Genomic DNA, 19,494 nt, shown 5'->3' with positions numbered 1-19,494 from the left:
CTTAGGAGGAAATTGTTTGGCTTGGAACATAAATGGCCAAAATGGTACCTACCACCTATTTAAATTATACTTGTTATTGGTTGATAGCTTGTGCTACCAAATACTATCAGGAAAACAATTGTTTCTTCTTGAATCAAAATGTATATAGGAAGATTAGTTTAGTGACTAAATAATCACCGCGAAGCACCTAGCTTGTTAGAGTAAACCAGGGACTGTGCAAGTAAATATGGGTAATATAGCTACTTACATACCTGTGCACTTGGTGACTTCTTCACTCCTTCACTAACTCACTCATATAAAGAGGCAAGAGTAACTCAGAGACCAGTGACCCCTTAAACTCTGACCTTGTAGAAATGGGATGAGCTACTAGTTAATAAATCTTCCTATTGCTGAAAATGGGCTAGCCAAGATTAATATTATGCCCCCTCCAACCTCCACCCACTCTAAATATTTGATTTGAACTAAGACAAAGAAAAGTGATAATTTAAAAGCTTTTCTGGATCTTTGAGTAGCTAACAGGTAGACTAGAAGGGTAGATGGTTCTGTTCTTAGTAATGGGCATAGTAATGAGGTCCATTTCTTATTGATAGACTTCTGGGATATATATAGATTCACTATTATACTGTGCAGATGTAACAAAGACATGCGTGGTTATTTCCACATCGCCTCTCCATATAGGCAAATGTATTCATAGCAAAGTCACATCAAAGTATAAGTAGCTCAAAAGCAAACAGTGGTCCTCAGTGAAAGTAAGAGCAACAAGGAAGAGTATATCAGATTTAGAAGCAGTTATAAAATAGATAATTCAGAAAAGAGTGTCAGACAAAATGATTTTTACTCCCCCAAATATGCTAGAGACAGGTGATCCTTGGGGTTAGGGAAGTGGTTGACTTTATATTACTAAATGTTTTCATTTATATTCACACATTTTCTCTAATAAACTTAGCTTCATTAAGACAGTGACTTTCATAGTGCGGTATGTCTCTTGTTCTTTGAAACTTCCTAAAATCAGGAATGAAATAGTCTGTCTTGTGAGGGTCAGTGAAACTGTCCCTAAGACTATTACCATGTGGTGACCACTTGGTATCAGGTAAGTCAGGGTCCAAGGTTGCCTACTTTGCTGAGGACTACATACTTTTCTGAGTTCCCAGTTCTGATTTTAAAAAACTAAATAGGGATTGTGGTGACTTTACCTCTGAACATGTATTAAATTATATTCATGTGACTAGCTATTTACCTCTAATGGGGTGACTTTTTCTCCAATGCACAGGTTCTCTCCCTTATAATCTGTTTTAGAACACTCATTTTTTTTCAGTAGTCATTATTGACCATCATTATTGCATTCTGTATTGCTATTTAGAGTAAAACCAGAATTAATAAGAACCTAATGAGTTAGTGAGTAAACTTAATTCAGTTTTTTTCTATGTTCTATATTTATAAGAAAGAAGGAAATCACAAGAAAATAAATCAATATCAGGGTTTTATAAGTTTTGTTTGTTTCTTGTATAGTCCTCTCTTCCTGGACAGATCTTATTTAAGTTTCTATACCTTTTGTACCTAAAAAGAAAAACCCTATGAGCAGAGTGTGTAATTGCCTACATAATATAACCTACTACCGATCACTTTACCATTATATTTCATTCACTTAGGCCCTTTCTTTTTTTCATGAGTTTCTTTTACAAAACACAAACAACACTGAGGGGAAATATGCTTTAAACTGGTAATTTTCTAACAGGCTAATTATTAGATGTCAGCTGGGTTGACATCCAAGTGACAACAGAAGTTGGCTAGGAAATAGGCAATTGGGTAGAGAGGAGAGCATTCCAGAAAGGTGGAGAATGGGCTGATGGGGATCATGGGTGTGGGTAAATAGCCAAGTACAAATTTGGCTTTCTTCACAGCTTTTTTGGCAGCCAGGCCCTGTTTGTATTAACAAGGGTTAGTGTTAACAAGGATGAGCTTAAGGCAACTGAAAAATCTCAACCTATTAATGAAAATATTCAATTCTGTTGAATAGGTTGTAATCAGAAGATGAAAGAATGGACCCATCACTTTTAGAAAGCGATTCCCAAGCCAATTCACAAGAGACAATATAATTAAAAACAAATAAACTAACATTGCCATTTTGTTGGAGTGTGGGTATATAATCTCGAAGGTTTTTCCCCTTCCCTTTCATCTCTATTTCATGCATCAGATAAGTCTTCAAATACTAATTGCCTGATATATTTACATAGAAGTCATTTTAACAAGTCCTACAAAAAGCACACTTAATACCTGTTTCTCATGGTCACCTTGGCACTCCATAATAAATGAGTCCTATACAAAATATATACAAAAAATTTACCTATCACACTACAGTCTACATTGTCCCCATCTAAAAAAGGACAAATGTGTCATCATTCCCCACTTTTCAGATGATAATACAGAAAGCAGAAAACTTTAATAACTTGTTTAATCTCACTCAACTGGTAAGTAATAGAACCCAAGATCAAAACCCAAATCTTCTGACTCCAAACTCATCCTCTTTTCACCACACTTTTCCTGTTAATGGCAAGAAGATACTTTAATTTTTTTGACTAATATACTTTATTTCCTAGGCTAGACCAGAGAAATATGCAGTTATCAGAGTGAAATGATACCCCATAAAGTTCATTAGCTCACTTAAACCTATTCTGTTTTGCAAAAAAGGGAGTGGGGCTGGCTAACAGTGATTTGGGGGACTATACATCTGGTCGAGATCATTGTCAGGAAACAGAATCCATATTAATTAGTGTCCTATATTTAACTTATCACAAAGGCTAACTTTGATAGAGTCCTTTTCTTGATTTCCATTCTTGTAGAACATTGACTGCCTTATTAGAAATCAAACCTCTTAAATTTATACTTAATTATGAAAGGCAAGAACACTTTCATTTACTGACAGCTACTGATGTTTCTAATGAAGTCAGGTGACTATAGTTTAAATAAACAAATGATTATGGTTGACAGCAAAAGTGTAAACAAAGCCTAATTAAATTAATGAATATGCTAACTGCTGTGGTTGTCCCCTAGGACACAACAACTTATATTTAGTTGTCAAGATTCCCACACAAAGGGGAAAAAAAAAGAATGCCCAAGTAAGGAAGTCAAAGTCCATAAGCTGGTGAGCAGGTAAAAGAGTAGGAATCATTGGCATTTTGTCAGTGTATAGACTCTTTCTACATGTAGATGAATGCTTATATGCCCTTTAAACCCTTCATGCAAACAGCTCAAAGTGGTGAAGATTAAAGGAATCCTTTCAGGCTTGCACTAAACTTGCTACTTGGTGTTAGGGAGAGAGCTCATTACACAACTTTATTACCATATTTTAGTATAACTACTGAGCTTTAAACAAAAGAAAATTTCTCTGGGCGTATAGATCTTAAAAACAGCATGCAATTTATAGTGGAATAAAAATTAGATTTTCATCAGATTATTTTTTGCAACACTTTTACCACAAGTAAATGGAATGACATACGTTAAGGTATTCAAGATAAGAAAATGTGAGTGAAAGTTTTGCATACAGAAGAACTACCTTTAGAAGTAAGGGTTCACAGAAATAAAAAAGAAACAATCCTAACATTTATATATAACCATAAAAGACTCCCCCAAACCTAAGAAATCTTGGGAAAAAATAAAGCTGAGGCATCATATGTCCTGATTTCAAACTATATTACTAAGCTATAGTAATCGAAACAGTATGATATTAACATAAAAAACAGACACAGAAACCAATGAAACAGAATCAAGAGCCAAGAAATAAACCCATGTATGTATGGTCAGTTAATATTTGACAAGGGATCCAAAAATGCTCAAAGGGAAAAGATAAACTCTTCAATAAATTGTGTTGGTAAAACAATGTCCAAAAGAATAAAATTGGACCCCTATCATATACTCACAAAAATCAACTGAAAATGAACTAAGAACTTAAACATAAGACCCAAAGCCTTAAAACTCCTAAAAGAAACATATGAAAAGGCTCCTTGACAACAGTCTTGGCAATTATTTTTTTCTTTTAATATTTGACACTAAAAGCACAAGCAGCAATAACAAAATCAACAAATGGGACTACATCAAACTGAAAAGCGTCTCTCTGCACAACACCCTACAGAATGGGAGAAAATATTTTCAAACCATATATCGAACAAGAAGTTGATATCCAAAATACATAAGGAACTCATACAATTCAATAGCAAAAAGAAGAATCTAATTAAAAAAATAAGTTAAAGACCTGAATAGATATATTTCCAAAGAACACATACAAATGCCCAACAAGTACATGAAAAATTTCTCAACATCACTAATAAACAGGAAAATGTAAATCAAAATGACAGTGAGATATTGCCTCACACCTGTTAGAACGGCTGTTACCAAACAAGATATTAAATTTTAGCAAGGAAGTGGAGAAAAGGGAACCCTGGTGCACTGTCACTGGGGATGTAAATTGGCACAGCCACTATGGAAAAAGGGAAAATAGTTATTAGGTTTTTCAAAAAATTAAAATAGAACTACATTAAGATCAAGCAATCCCACTTCTAGGTATGTATCCAAAGAGATTATTTCATAATCTCGAGTGATATCCGCACTGCCATGCCCATTGCAACATGACTCACAATAGCCAAGTCATGGGAACAACCTACGTATCTATTAGTGGATGAATGAAAACAGAAAATGTGATATATGCACACCACACAGTAGTGCTCAGCCATGAAAAGAAGGAAATCCTGCCACTTGCAACAACTTGATGCCATTCACATGCAAGAAGTCGAGGAATATCTTTCCCAAGATCACTTTCTGAGACATCTAGAAATAAGCCTCAATCAACCAAAATGACTGGAGGCGCATCAACCAAAAGACTGGTGGTGACCATTAAATATATAATAATATGTGGACCTGAGACTAAATGAACTTTCAAACAGGAAAAGTGTGTATCTGAATGGCTGTTTTATATGAAAGTAGATATGCCACAATTATAAAAGATGAAGGGGAAATAGGAGGAAAGTATACACAAAAATGATTGTGTTCAGGAGCAAAATTAGGGTGATAGTTTTAGTGTTATTTTGGGACTATTTTATGTATAATTGGATCAAGCAAATAAGCAATTGCTTGATAATCAAGTTCTATCACCTCTGTGATTTTGAGAAGGAAGTTTCTTCATATAGAAAGAAGGAAATATAGATGTAATATAGTGAAGGATAAGTCAAAGTCCCTGCATTAGAATTAGCATTGATAGGAGCTCATAATTATATACACAGATAGGGAATTATATATACATATATGGAATATATGCATTATATATAAATATACTATATGGCATGCATATTATGTGTTTTATATATTATATAATTTTATATTACATTCATATATTATAAATACATAATTTATATATAATGAGTGTACTCCATAAATATATGTAATATATATAATTAAAATTTTACTTATAATTTATATATCTTATATATAATTTTAAAATTTCTATTGAAATGCCTGGAAACAATGGTTAATCCTATAGCAATGGTCTTGAAGTATTATTTTCCACTAAAATAAAACAGGTCATTTTTGAGAAATAGCTGATTTCATTTCCCTACACTGAAAAGGTCTAGGGTGGGAAAGGTACCTGATAAGCTTATAATATGTGGTTATATCAGATATCAAAGAAACTATAAAAAACTATTTTGGTCCTGTCAAATCGGACTCAGAGCAAAATTAAAGCATTCCCACTGGGCAGGCATAGGGTGACTTGAGTTTCAGTAGATATAATTAAAATGTTATGAAACCCATCCAATATGTTCCAAAATCATGATTTTATAATGATATTAATGCATAACAATTAGCAACCTAAATAAGTATTACTTAGTCAATTCATTGGTAAATAAAGGAAAAGACTCAAGGATTTGGCCTGTCTTTCCTATATAAGTTTTACTATCATGTAAACAATTAGTATATGTGAAGCAGTGTCTCTTTAGAAAGTATTCCAACTAGTAATTGAAACAGAAATGATAAAATTAGAATATGACCATATTTTGAGTGCCATTGATTAATGTACGTAGGCATTGAGCATTAAGAACTCCTAACAACAATAGGAGAGATATCCAAAACATATGTGCATTTTGAGGAAAGGATACAATATGATCATATTTTGCCAGAAGAATCAAAATGGAGTTTATCAAACTTTAGATCCCATTGCCAACTTGCAGGAAACACCAAGGCGAGAAGAAGGGATCGAACAGCACCCTAAGAATGCAACCAGCAATATCCAGACTGTGGGAAACTCTAGGTCAAGTGGCCCATGTTTGTAACAAATTGTACAGAATTTTTTTTTTAGTGAAGGAGAAATTTGTAGATTAAAAGAGCTCTAAAGCACAGATCGATCCAAAAGAAAATGAAAGTGACTAAACTATGATATCTAGAGATGCATGTATGTGTGAGAAAACTACACAGATGTGTGAGGAATTGCTTTACTGATGTGGTTACTTGGGGTTGAGTGGGGTTGTTATTAGGATGAGACAGGTGGAGGGACTTCTCGGCAGCTGATAAAATTTTATTTTTTGTCCTAGAGGGTGGTTACAAAGGTGTTTGATATTTTATTTAGCTCAATAATATTTTATTGGGCTACATTTATGTGTGTGTGTTTTGTATCACTGTATTTTACGGTGAAAAGGTTCCTTAAAAATGATTGTATTCTATGTGAATGTCAGCTTAAAATATAATAAAATCGAGATGTCTGAAAATAAATTTGATATAGCAACCAATCTGAAACAAAGAGTGAAGGAGCAACCTCTGGCGCCAAAGGAAGACTTTTGGATGGGACAGGGCACAGGACTGAGTTCCCAGGAATATGCCTGAGACGGAGACTGGGAAGCGGGAGTTTTATCGGAGAGTGCTCTTGGGTTCCCATCCAAGGAAGGGTATGAAAAGACAAGAAAATTGGGGAGGAGAAGTTAGGCTGTGATATAGTCTCAGGGAAGTTATTAGATGACCCCTTGGGATTTTTAAAATTAGATACAGCTTTTCAAACTGTGGCAGGTTGGACAAAGAAACCTGTCTTTTCTATTCTTTCCCACTAGATAATAAGCTCCTGTGGGGGTGGGTACGGATTGGACACCACCAAGGCAATTCTGAAGAGGGCAGGAAACTGAGAGAAATCTGCTCACAACACGCCCCGGAGCTGGAGGAATGTCTTTCAATCGCAAAAAGGCTCTGGGCGGCCCAGCGCTGCGCCTTCTGCAGGGACCGCCTCCTGCGCCACATCTCTCCTCCTGCCTCCTCCGGCGCCTCTCTCTCTGCCATTCTGTGCACATTGCAAGCTCCAGGCTAGAAATCTTCTCAGCGTATTTGTGATTGGGGGAAATCTTTCTCCTGTTTTACAGACAGAAAAAAAGGTTCAGAAGGTTTAACAGTTATAGTAACTGCGTTGTGGCCTAACTTTGGACCAAGCATGTAACGTACATGATGTCACTTGATCACCTCAGTAGCCTTATGAGTTCAGCACAGCTGGTTCCCGCATTTTACAGATAAGGTAGGTGAAGGTCATAGAAGTTGAATGATTTGCTCAAGGAGTCAGTGGCAGGGCCAGGGTTTCAGTCAGATCTGTATGAATCTAGCACCCTGCTCACAGCCAATATATATACATATATATATACATATACATATATATGTATATATATATTTAAATATATCTTTATTGATTTCAGAGAGAGGAAGGGAGAGGGAGAGAGAGAGAGAAATATCAATGATGAGAGAGTCATTGATCGGCTGCCTCCTGCCCGCCCCCAACTGGGGATGGAGCCCAAAACCAGGGCCAGTGACAGGGAATCGAACCCCGATCGCCTGGATCCCAGGTCGACGCTCTACCGCTGAGCCACGCCCGGCCGGGCACAATGAATATATTCTACACCTCTGCAAAAATCATCTAGACTCACAGAACAAGGGCGAGAGTGGTAAAGAAATTGAACTCTGATTTCCCAGCTACAAGTGTCCGATCCCTCTCCCATAACTTCTCCAGTGTCCTGTTCCCTCAGAGAGGGTTTTATTTAAGGAGTTAATGGTTGCCCCTCTTAGCTAGCAAATAAAGGTCTTCAGTGATTGATCAAAAAATGCCACAGAGGTAAACATAGAATTCAAAGTGTTGGGTTAATGGAGAAAAGGCGTTTTGGGAGCATGGAGGCCTGTTGGACCCCTCAGCTGCCACCAAGCACACTATACCTTTTCTTTTTCTTTGGAGGTCACCCTACGGGCCACAGGATATTAGGGAGATAGAGGGAATAATCAATGTGAACAAACTAAAAAAGATCAAAATTCTTCTCTCTGGACGAAATCAGAATCAAAGGGGATTTTTTTTTCCTAAAGGAAGTAAAAGTCTAGATTGTGTGGAAAAGATGAGAGCAGACATCTCTCTTATGTCTCCGAGCATTAGAAAGAAAAGGCAACGTTTTGAACATTCAAAGAGGTCAATTTGGGGCAAATAAAAGGGAAACAGGTCTCTCAACTGCAGGTAGCTAACCAACGAAGTTCATTATACGTCAGAAAGCAATATAAGCTGTCATAATCTGGTTCATGAGAGTTCAAGTTCATTTATGGGTGAAAAATTCAGACTAAGAGAAATTGGAGATGGCACTGAGTGTGAACTCACAGAGGAAAAGCCCATCCTTCCTCATATCTGTCTGAAATGCAGTTCTGGGCTATGTGGCCCATGGTCCTGGTTTACGCTACACAAGAGCTTCCTTTATTTTTTCTGCAATTACCAGCTCTTTGTGTTAACTCTGCTTGGAATGCTCTTCCCTCCACTTTTTGTGGAGCTGGCTCTCCCTTAGTTTTCACATCTCAGCTTATAAGCTACCTCCTGGTCTTACTCCAAGCTCTGCCACTCTTTAAATTATCGCCCTCTTTTATTTCTTTCAGAACACTTACCCCAATCTGTAATCAGTAATCTGTATATTTATGTTTACTTGTTTATTACCAGTTACCCCATTGAAAATGTAAGCCTTATGAGGGCAGGGTACTTAGAAATTTTGTACCCAAATATAGTTTCTGTCATAAATACTTACAGTGTATTTGTGCAGAGAATGAACAGGCAAATAAATACATGAGTGATTGAAGAATCTCATCTGGAGCAAAGTGAAAATTCTTCTCCATAAAATACGGTGTCAGTCATTGCTTGAGATTTATTTTCTTATTTTTATTTTTTATATATTATAGTCTTGGGACTCACTCTTTTTTGTACTTTCTCTGATACCCTTCTAAGAAATCATTTCATGTACTAGCCTGGACTCACACACACACACACACGAAAAAGAAAGGGATCTTGCTTCGGTTTCTATGGAGAGTTTGGATGGGAGTGAAAATGAGCCCACATTGCGAATGCATGTCTACCCTGGAGTTCATCGGCTTTCCTGGTAAGCTTATTTAAATCAGCCTGATACTAGCGACATCCAAAGCCAACCTGGTGGCCCAAGGACACGCATACCCAGCGTGTTACCGCAGGATGTGCTGTGCCTCCTGGCCGTCTCTCTAAAGTGCGGTCCCTGGAATGCCTAGGAAACCTGCTGCCCTGATAAATCCTCTCGGAATTGGAACAGACACTCGATTACTGTGGCTGCCAGAATGCATGAATCATCTGGGGGCGAGAGAGAACTTGGGAAAGAGGTAGTCCTTTCAGTTTACAGCAAGTGACTAAAAAACGAAGTGAAATAAGTAAACTAGAGAGAGAAAGTAAAATAAAGATGATTCTAGTACTTCGGAATCAGGTCCACAAGATCTAGGTATATATGACTTGTGGAATCTGGAGATCTCAATTGTTCAAAATGAATTCCAATTTGCTGTTTCCTTAGAATGGAGCAGCTCTGATTATTTATAAAAAGCGACATCCCAGTTCCTCCAGGGTACCGCTCGCTGTAGACAACTTGCAGAGGTTTTCAACTCAGCAGCAGTGTCATCTCAGGGCTAGTGTTGATTTAGACGTAAATATTGAGGAAGAAATAGGCCTCAAAGGGATCTGCTTGTATAACTTCTCTAGTAACAAGAGGCTCGACGTGCTCCTGTGGGTTCCTTTTTTCTGTAGACTCTGCAGTCCCACGATGCACTGGGAGGTATCTCAGCTTCTTAATGAAGTGCAGCCAGTGTGCAGCAGTGAGCACAGGGCCAGTCAGGATATTTTAGGCCTTGCTGCTGGGGTGCTAGCAACTGATTATGTGAAAATGGATCATTAAGTCAGCTGGAAAAAATGTAACTCATTAGCAACCTCTTTTGGTAAAGAAATGATAGCACCAATCTGCTGAAGTCCAACCACTTCAAGAAAGACTTTAGAAAAAGTCTGTTGGTGGGAATGAGATACAGAAGAGGGTATAGAAAGGGAGGAATAGGATATAGAAAAGGGAGGGATAGGGTATAGAAAAAGGAAGGATAGGGTATAGAAAAGGGAGTTGACTTCTCTGACTTCTGTGTTTTATTATCTCTGATCTTTGCACTTTGCATCATTAGGGGGTTATTGAATTTTATTTCAGACATTTTATGTCCTTGAACTCTAATTCTTAAGTATAAGACAAACTAGGACAATGGTCTTCTTAAATTCAAGAGTCAGTACATTGCTCATGGATTACCTTTTAGTCAAAGTAAAGGGAAGTGCAGGAAACTATATTCCGCATGTGAGAATTACAGACACCTGCCAACCCTGGGCCAAGCAGGTGAGGATGAGTGTGCCATCTCTGCCAGTGCTTTTCTTTTGTTAATACTCAGTCCTGCTTCCCCTTTCATAGAATCACTTGATGCTTTACAGAAAGGGAGGAGGCAAGCAAAGACCAGGGAGAGGAATGAAATAAATCCAGTCAGCATCAGGGTTTTACAAGAGTCCATTGTTAATTTTTAAAAAAAAATTAGACCCAGTTGATTCCTCTTCCAATTGAAATTTAAGGGTGGAGAAATAGTTCATTACTTTCTCTCAAATAAATCATATCCTATAGATCATGAAGGAAGGAAGGAATTGAGATGTCATGTAGTAAATGCACGTGTCACTGGTAAGACTGGTCAGAAGGTTTTGTCCCAACTAATAAGAAGTCTAGGTGTGAAGGCTTTGCCCCAGTGTGATGCAGTACCTGAGTCTGGGCTTTTTCCAGAATGTTACTAAGATGTCAAATGCCACCAGAGGCAACACTCTGACACTGGAGAGATAACTTTTCTAAATCACTCTCTAAGGGCTCCTTGGTGAATGCAAACCAAGGAAAACAACAAGAAGGGAGCAGCATGAGCTGTTTCAGCCTCCTGTGAGCGTCAACCTCAAACCTTCTGAAGAGTTCCACACACCAAATATAAAAGGAAATTTAGGACTTTGGTGAGATCATTTTATAGTTATCCCCGGGTCCAAGGAAAGGTATTTCCATAAGGTGAGACCTTCATAGACATCTCACCCTATGGGGAGTCCATATTGGGGTAAGAATAAGAGCTCATGCATGTGAAATGAAATAAATGACACCAGTGTAACAAATGTGATGAATACTCTTGCCCCTCTGCTGGGTGATATCTTCAGGAGTCATTTCTGTGCCGTCACCTCTCACATATTAATGATGGACTTAATTTTCCTTCCTTTCTCTCTTCTCTCTCCTTACCAACCCCCCCGCCTCTCCCCCCCCCCCCCCACACACACACTCAGAAGGGGGTGTGATTCCTCTAAAGATCAAGGCAGCTTCACTATTCTTTTTTGGCTTCAGTAGGACAATTTTCTCTTCGAAGAAACATATCCACAACTACCAGTTTATATCTTAACTTCTCTGTTGTGCAGAACATAAACTTGATGAAAGAGTTGGTGCTAAGGGGATGCACCTGCAGATTCCAGAGGAGTAGAATGTCCACTAGGTGCCCAGCAGGACACTGGGACTCTTTGCTCTAATGCCATACAGAGGAAGCTGAATTTTCTCACTGCCGTCCACATTGTGTGGCCTACTATCTAGACCGTGGGGAGGGGAATCATAAAGATTCTCTTTTACTCCAATGATGAGAAACATGATAAGGGTGTTGGTGATGGTGATGATGATGATGATGGTGACAATGAAGACATCAGAGACCAAAAGTGTTCAAACCACTCACTATATATGCAGTATTCTTATTGAAAGCCCACAGATAGTAGAGCAGAAATGCTTATAGCCTAACGATGACTGAATCCCTTCTTTCTTTTCTAAAGATCTGCTCCCATTGCTTCTTATAGTCGCCCCCCCCACCCCCAGTTTTGGGGTTTATGATAATGGTCCTTACTTTCCTGAATCTTTATTACCTGTGCCAGATACTACCTGTGGGATTGTGTCCCAGCTTTACATCTTTGCCCTGAGCTGGAATGCTCCTAGTCTCTTTCTCTGCCCATTCATACTCACCAGACTGAGGGTGCTAGATTTGCTTGTGTTAATGCGGGCTTTGCTTGGGAAAGTGTTTTTTAAAATGCAATAGTTCAGCTTCATGCATATGGTTAAAGGCTCCTCTGGTATATGCTGATACAGAACAGTTTTCTTCTTTCCCCCGTGGTTGCACACATGCCACTTCAGTGGCGTTTCAGGTCCACAGGACACTTTCCTGGGAATTGTTATGTCTACATCCTAGGCCCAAAGCTCTACAATCAATTGCTAGCTTGGAAAAAGATATATTGTAACATTCCAAGCAAGTCAGCTAACTGTGTTGTGACTTTTCTGTTACCCCATCTATAAACCATGGGGTTTATACACGTCACCTCAGGAAGGTATTATGAGAGTTAATGAGCCAGAGGTTGTAAGGGGGATTTAGCCTGTCAGATGAAAGGTGCTGCTTAAGTATAGAGCACTCAAGTTTTATGTGGCCTGATTCTTCAGGGCCAAAGCAACATATCAGTAAGTCACGACACTGCTATTAAAGGGCAAAGGGCACCATCAGTACATTCTCCATGTAAGGTGTAAACACAGTCTCCGAAAGCAGCAGTTTGGTGTTTTATAACTTACTGCTCCGTGGTGGCTCCTGTCTTTGCGACAGCTGCCACATCCCCTGCCTGATAAAAAATTAGTCTCATTTTTCCCAATTTGTCCTCGGTTCCCTTAACGCAACATACATCCCCTCAGAATCCCTTCTGGATGAAATAAGCTATGATACAAAAATATAAGCTGTGCAGATACATCAGCTAAAATGGATGCTAAGAGAACAAACCTGCAGGGCAAGCAGTGCCTCTGGCAGGTTTTTAGCTGTTCCTTCCGAGGTACAAAAGCAAGAGGACATCAGCAGCTAAGATGCACTAAAGGGTTTTTGTTATCACAACAGTGGGAGAGGTTACAGGAAGCCAAATAGGGCAAATGTAATAGGCCACTTCCATTTGTAAGACTAGCCACACAGAAGAGACACGCACTCGGGCTATGAGACCTTTCTAAGCGCCTCTCATTTGGCTTCTGCTGCTTAACTTTGTGACAGTTCCGCAGGGCCCATTTTTTTTTTTTAAATATATATATATATCTTTATTGATTTCAGAGAGAGGAAAGGAGAGGGAGAGAGAGAGATAGAAACATCAATGATGAGAGAGTCATTGATCGGCTGCCTCCTGCACGCCCCCTGCTGGGGATCGAGCCCAAAGCCCGGGCCTGTGCCCTGACCGGGAATGGAACCCCGATCACCTGGATCCTAGGTCGATGCTCAACCGCTGAGCCACGCCCGGCTGGGCGGGCCCATTCTTTTTCACTTGGGATTCACTTTCTGCTGACCCCCCTACTGACCACCGAAGTGTCATCTGCTCTGAGTTCAACCCCTTCTGCCCTGCCCTGGCTGCTACCAGTAACCTCTCCCAAAAGGCTCTTGCCAAAGCACTTAGAGTTCTCTCGGTTGGGGAACATTTCTTTATCAACATGCTAAATTAGTGGGTTTTAAATATATTCTTGCCTACCATCATTGAAGAAAAGTTCACATTTATAATGAGATTAGCTTTAAGGGCTTTAGAATGCATTGCATTTTGTTTGTAATTTCTGTAGACCCTTCTCACTTTCCATAATAAAGCTGGTTTTCCTAACCAGCAGAAAATACCATAAATATTCACAAGTTCGGAGAAAAATATATATATTTTTCTGAATAATAAAAGAAAAACCAGCAGTCTGAAAACAGAGAAGTCGGGGAACTGTGTTTTAAGTTGTGTGGGGTTTTTTTTGGTCTTTTCTTCCCATTCGTGCAGGCTCCTCGAGTTCTTTCCTTCACTTAGCTCTCCCCTCCTTGTAAGAGTAAGTAAAGCAGAAATAAAAGACTCCCTCTTGGTTTTCCCCCACTCTGAGATACCCTAAGGCTTACAAGATGCTACTTTCTCCATTAGAGCCGGTCGCTGTAAATCAGCTGTGTGAATAACACTTGAGTCCTTCTAGACCTGGATGTTTACTAAGTTTTACAAGCCGAAAAGCAGGGCTCTTGGGGTATTAGAGAGTGTTTTCACATTAAAACAGTTCTGCCTGACGCTGTGCATACAACTACAAAGACACAAAAATCCGTCTTCTCCTTCCTTTTGCGATTTTTCCCAGGAGCCTTGACACTTTCTACTTTCTGCACCGCTTCCTCTGATAGCGCAGAGCCTCTTTCATTTTCTGTTCGGAAACACTTTCAGGCTCAGCCTTCATTCACATTTTAATGGAAAAACAGCAGAGTTTTGCACACTTTTGAAGATGAACGGGATTTAGCCGTCGTGATAGACGCGGAGATAAACCGCTTTGGTCACTGCCTGCATTGGATGCCTGCTCCGGAGGCCGGGGGGGTCCCTGCAGCGCCCCCCTCTCAGCCCCTCAGAGGCCTGTTGCGCTCTGAGGAAGATTTCACTCCACTGTGAGGTGCGCGGAGCCGCGGAGTAAAACTGGTCTCCGTTGCAGGCCACGGGGCTTAGTGAACCTGATAAAGAGCTGCCTTTTCAATGAGTCAGATATCAGAAGGAAGACGTTGCTTTCATTTTTCTTTGCACTTAGTTCATTTTGCAGAGGTGCTGATTTTTCTCTTCGGGTTGCGAAAGCCGAGAGGCACATTTCTGAAATGGCCCCAAAAGTATCAGAAGGGAGAAAATGGCCCAACTCCAAAGAAAGAGATGTAAATATACCCTAATGGATGCATTCTAAAGGGTGTTTAGGTTGTGTTTTGGTTTGCTTCTGTGGCTATTAAAGTTTGGGTCTGTGAAATACCCTGTGCTTTTAAAGTGCGGATCAAAGGCTGGTGGAGCTGTGCCTTTGCCGCCTGGTGCGGTGCCTGAAACAGCAGCAGGGCACTGTTACCTTGTGGCTCTGATTTCTCTGCTGTGTTTAACTCCAGTTTGAACATGATGCCACTAGCTTGTAATTTTTTTCTTTGGAAGGGAAACAGGAAAGTTATCTTTCTGCCAAAGAATATAAATGAAAGAAATGAGAGGTTTCATTCCATGGATCTAAATACCACCCAAGCTCCCGCTACAGTTCACGAAATGAAATCAGGGACTGACGTCCACCAGGGATTCTTGTCCTTGAACGAAGGGGAGGAAAAGTTCCAGGGTTGGTTTCCATTTCAGAATTAAAGCCCTACAAGGATCTTAAAGCTACAGAATGTCTTTCCTTATCTGAAAGCAAGCATCTGATGCAAAAGTGAAGTGGCAGTAAAATGCAAGGTGTGTGTGGTTTTTTTTCCTAATTTTTGGAAGCATAGGCACAGCAATAAATTAGGTCTCAATTGACTCTGTTTCTGTGATAAGTTTATGGACATATTCTTGTGTCCAGGAAAGAGTATATTAAAGCAAATCCTTAACTCTGTAATAACAGTTGTCAAATTTGACATCTTTAGAGGAACTTTCGTATTCAGCCCACACTCAGCTGTGTTTATCCCCCCCCCCGTCTGCCAGCTTTTCTCTATATCCTCCCTCATTCCCCTCCTTGTTATCTACACACACTTACCTTGACTCACTAGCTTCTCAACTCCATTGGGAGTGTTTTATTAATCTGAATTACCAGCTATAGGTGAGCAAAAAACATTAAGAAGATACATAAATACATTAATGGATTTTGATAGTCACCGTTGTAACAAAACTCTCACATTGTTCTATTTTCTATTTGTATTACAAAGTCTTTGTCACTCTAATCCCTGGGGTACACCAGCTGTATGTCGATGTGTGAGGGTCAATGATGAGAACAGATTGAGGGGACAAAACCTATTTTAGCTCTATCACTATGCAGTGAATGCTGTAAGGTCATTCGTGGGAATCCCTTAGCACAGCGCCTGGCCCGTGGTAAGCATGCAATAAATGGTAGCAGTGGATTCTGTTATTGCTGTTGTCTTGTGGTTGGTATTTTATCCACCAACACATACAAAATTTTATTATTAAAGAATCCTGAAACACTAATCAGAAAGAATCTATGCAGCCCTATGTTCATAGCAGCGCAGTTTACAGTAGCTAAGATCTGGAAACAGCCCAAGTGCCCATCAGTAGCTGAGTGGATAGAAAAGCTGTGGGACATTCACACCATGGAATACTACGCAGCTGTAAAGAAGGAGGATCTCGTACCCTTTGGGACAGCATGGAGGGACCTGGAGAGTATTATGCTGAGTGAAATAAGCAAGGCAGAGAAAGACAAACATCACATGATCTCACTGATGTGTGGAATCTAAAGAACTTAATAAACTGATGAACAAAATAGATTCAATGACATGGAAGCATGGATCAGACTGAGGAATCTCAGAAGGATGGAGGAGGGCGGGTGGGTGGAGGGGGAGAGAGTAACCAAAGAACTTATGTGCACATATGCACAGCCCAAGGACATGGACAATGGTGGGGAGAGGGACTGGGGAGGAGGGTGGGGCGAGGTGGAAGGGGTCACTGGGGAGAAGAGGGGACATCTGTAATATTTTGAACAAAAATTAAAAAGAATAACAAAAAAAAACTTAAAAAGGCTTTTGGGGAAAAAGGCCTACCTTTCATAGACATACCAGTATGCAACTGAAAGTTGCTCTCTCCTCACCTATTGAACACACTCCTTCAAGTTCCCCATGATGACATTTGCTCCCTCGCCATCTTATTTTCTCACCATAGGTCTCACCAAGTCAGAGGTGGGGTGTCCAGCCCAGACAATAAAGAAACTACCCTAAGTTCTCAGACTTAAAGCATGTGTGTCATTTCTTACCAAGTTCTCATTTATGTGAGTGGAAACTTTTCCAAACACTTTGATGTGAACTTTATTTTCAATCCAATATTGAATTCAAGAGTTAGTAATTTTGTTGCCAAAAAGATTCCAGCCTGGTGAGTTTTGCTTTTTTTATGGAAGATCTTAAGATCTAGAATATCCTGGCAAATGTGATCTATGGGGTTCATATAACAAGGCAGAATGTTAGAGTCCCAACAAAAAAATAAAAGTTACTATGGGGTTCAATTGAATTCCTACTAAGAAGTGTATTTATCATGCCATACTTTCCTGTTTCTAACCCCTGTTGAAAATGTAGTAAGAAATCCATAAGGGTTTCTGCAGAATTATATCATGTACGTATAAATCCGGCATTTGTTAGCTGAAAGCATCACTTTGCATTTAGCCAGGTATTTCTGCAATAGAAGTGTATCATGGTTTCAGAAATATTGGGCTTCTTTAAATAATCAGAGGGGACATCAGCAGGACATTTATATATATATATATATATATATATATATATATATATATATATATATATATATATATATATGTATATATGTATCTATATAAATATATATATAAAATTGATTTTCAGAGAGAGGAAGAAAGAGATAGAAATATCAATGATGAGAGAAATTCATTGATCGGCTGCCTCCTGCACGCCCCCTACTGAGGATCAAGCCCACAACCCCGGCCTGTGCCCTGACCGGGAATCGAACCCCGATCACCTGGATCCTAGGTTGATGCTCAACTGCTGAGCCATGCTGGCTGGGCCAAGTGGACATTTTGATGACATTTCCACTGGTGTCTAACTATGCACATTCGTATTCTTCCCATGACCACACCTCTCATGAAACAAACAATTTTTTACAGGATTGATTTTGGGGGCCATACTTTACATACCATGAAAAGTAAAGCATTAGGTCAACTGTAGAAAGTGATCAATGGATTTGTTGGGACTTTAAGTAGAAGGGCATTTGTCACATACCTACTAGGCCTCATGGCAGTTATGCCTACTCAATAAATCTACTTATTAAATGTAGTCTAGGCTCCACACTCTACTCTCTAGAAAACACAGGCTTTTTACCTTTTCCTAGTCCTTTTTCTCCTTAAGAATAAAATTAAGAGAACCAGGAGGTGTCGTATTCACTGGATGGAATAAAGGGATTCTGAGTAGAACTTAACTAGAGCCAGAAATGTTTTGGCTCTTGCTATTGAATTTCTTTGAATGGCCTCTTCCTTTCCTCTCTTGAGGAGCTGATGTTATAAGATGAGCCCATAAGAAAAGGTGCCCTCTTAACTTCCCTCTGCTACCCTTTGTGTATCCGAAGTGAGATCCAAGGAAGGCCCAAGAAAAAAGTAAGATGAGAGCACTGGGCTAAGTTTTCACTGACTTCCACCAAAAAAACTAAGATCAGCTTTCTTTCTTTTATTATTATTTTTTAATGAATATTGTGACTATCAGTGTGGTTTCTGCACCTGCTGAGACTGGAAAAAAAAAGCGTACCTCTGTTCCTTTTAATGAGGATATGCACAGAAGAGCAGTGGTTGGACAAAGAAACCTCACTTTGTGCTACCAGAAGCTCCTCCTTGTCCTGTGGCCTACGTTATTCCGCAATCAGGGTAATACAGAGAACAAATTTCTAACACTTTAAATAACTTACTTTTACACAAGGAGTGACAATGGGATTTTATACACAGGTTTTATTCTTTTCTTCATTTTTCTTTCTATTGTCTTTACTTTTGCTTTTTTTTCCCCAGAGAAGAGCATGTTTTGGGAACTAAAAGAAGAATCAGACACACACTTCATTTTCTTAGAGCATCAACCTCGTGGTTTGTTGTTTTAATTCAATCAGTCTTCCTTCCTTCCTTCCTTCCTTCCTTCCTTCCTTCCTTCCTTCCTTCCTTCCTTCCTTCCTTCCTTCCTTCCTTCCTCCCTCCCTCCTTCCTTCCTTCCTTCTTTCCTTCCTGTCCTGCTTTCCTGTATTATTTGGTTATTATATATTCCTCTGCATTTGTATATTAGAGACACCCAATTCAAATTCTCTTTTCTAGTGTATTCTTATAAAACTTATTCATATGCAAGAGATGTAGCATTAATATAGTTCCTTGCTTCCTTGTAATCACAAATATGAAGACTTAGATGGCATTTTCTTCACTCCCACGTTTCCTATTTTTATATTTTAAACGAAAGTCTTATTTTTTAAAGCACTCAACTTTTACTCCTTTACGTTTCCTAATCTTATACAGATCATTTTTCTCTTCAGACTAACAATATGACACTATTTTATGAGGAATTTTGGCATTAAAATTTCCATAAAAAGATCATCATTTTCCTTAGCTCAATCATTAGACAATTTACTGTGTGGCT

The sequence above is a fragment of the Miniopterus natalensis genome, chromosome X, assembly GCF_054644295.1.
Source record: "Miniopterus natalensis isolate mMinNat1 chromosome X, mMinNat1.hap1, whole genome shotgun sequence".
Classification (NCBI taxonomy): domain Eukaryota; kingdom Metazoa; phylum Chordata; class Mammalia; order Chiroptera; family Miniopteridae; genus Miniopterus; species Miniopterus natalensis.
This window is presented reverse-complemented; position numbering follows the sequence as displayed.